The following is a 2,055-nucleotide window of genomic DNA, read 5'->3' as shown; positions in this document are numbered from 1 at the left end:
GCTCTCCAACTTGAGGATTTGCCCTTTAAGCTAGCCTCAGAGCACAAAGTAAGACAAGCAGGGATGGGCAGCCTGCACAGGCCACAGCCACGTTCTAGTGACCTGTGGCTCTGCCAGGCAACTCTGATACAAGGACTCCTGGCCATTTACCCTCTCCACTCTGAATCGTTCTTTCCGCTTCAGTCCTGTTGCCAGCTTGGGGTCAAGTCCCCCAAACTGATGAGTAAAGATATTGGTTTCAAGATAAGGAGATAAGGGAAGAGCTGAGGGTGAAAGCAGGTGAGGTTATTATCGCCACCAGGGCCAAGACAGGGACCCTGAGGACAGAACCAGGGGGTGGAGTACTGCGTGCGGCCTTGGTAGCCTCCGAGACCATTCCCGGGCAGAGTCCAGAAGATGGGGGAGGGATGTCTGCTCAGGCTATCTGCTTTCGGGATGGGCACTTCAGCCCAGCTGATCTTTGCTTGCTCTCGGATGCCAGGGGCAGACAGAACAAGGTACGATGAGACCGGTTTCAGTTCTGGTTAAGCATTTACAACACATACAGCATTTGCCCCTACGCAGGCCCAGTCTGAGAGCTTCACAAACATTAACCCATTTAGTCCCATCAGACCCCAACTTAATACTCTTATTACTCCATTTCACGGGCAAGAAGTCACTTGCCCAAGACCAGGCAGCTGGCGAGGGGGAGCAGGGATTGAAATCTGGGCAGCCTGGCTCCTAGGCTCACTGCTGAGGGCGGGGCTGCTTGCCTGAGATGCTGTCTCCAGGATGCCTCCCTGTGTGACCCCATCAAGTCTACCTGCTTGCCCTTCAGAATGGCTAACAGAGGGCACAGGGGAGGAGAGGGTCTTTGAGGGGACACTTCCCCAATCCTCTGGTCTCTGGGAATAACTGCGCTCCCAGTCTTGGAATGGGGTGGTGTGGGGCAGCGAAGAGTGGGAGTGGGAGCAGCCCCGGACCACACGGGGTTCTCACAGTCCTTGTTCCCAGTCTGTCCTCTGAGGCTGTGGGCTCTGCCCGCTGCTTTTATTCCTGGAAGTGGAGTTCACTGAACCTCCTCACTCATTTAGCTTCCTCTCCTTCAGGGAGTCCCATGAAGGTCCCTTGCCCTCCTCAAAGTAGTCTATTTTGTTGTATTCAGATGAATTATTTGAAAGCCACCCTAAATTTGTTGTGGATGTAAGCACAGTATAAATACATTAAAAATAAGATCAAAAGAATGGGTGGTTTGCCTTTGGGGTCCTCCAGGCTAGGTGAGCACCTGTCCATGGAGTGTTGTGGTTGTCTCTCCAAAGTATTCCTTTCTGGCGAAGGTTCCAGAGGGCATCTGCTGTGACCTGCCTTGGCCCCACTGCAGCAGTTGCCCCTGACGTGCAGAGTGTGGAGACAAGTTTTCCACTTGTTTCTCCACTTTGCAGTTTCTCCACTCCCCACTCAGCTTCTCCAAATGGCCCAAACTGCAGGGGAGCCAAAGCCCTGTTCTAGAAGCTATGACCGAAAGGGTATGTCCGGTTAACCAAATTTGCCTACTGGGAGCCCCAGAACTTCCCTCCTGGGTCTTCTTTTCTGCCCTGATCCCTTCAAATAGGCCTTTGGGCCTTCATTGCCTTTCAGTTGTGGATGGTGCAAACAGCTAAATGGGACTCCTCCATCTCCACTGCTGTCCCAAGAGAAGAACAGTTTTCCTCTCTGTCAGTGGCTGGTGGCACTTCTACAGAGTGGGCTTTCTTGAGGGGACTCACCCCAGCTCAAGAAAGTAACTCTCCAGATGTAACCAACTTCCCTGAGGGGTATGGTGGGACTTCCCAAACACTAGGCAGAGAGGACACTGGCTTTTTCTTAGACAGGCCAGCTTGGAGGAAGAAGGATAAACATCCATCTCAAAGCAAAAGTGCTGCTATAGCCAGAATTCAGGGTGGGGGAGATAATGGGAAACAGCTTGCTGGGGAGGGAGGGGAACAGAATTCTGGAATGGCTGAGGCTGGCTGCTGAAGAGGGGGTTGGGAAAAGCAGGTTGATTGAGACCAGCTGCTGCTCCTCTGTCTCAGAGAT

This window comes from Manis javanica, chromosome X, assembly GCF_040802235.1.
Source record: "Manis javanica isolate MJ-LG chromosome X, MJ_LKY, whole genome shotgun sequence".
Lineage (NCBI taxonomy): Eukaryota > Metazoa > Chordata > Mammalia > Pholidota > Manidae > Manis > Manis javanica.
The sequence above is the reverse complement of the archived record's forward strand: the minus strand, read 5'-3'. Positions refer to the sequence as shown.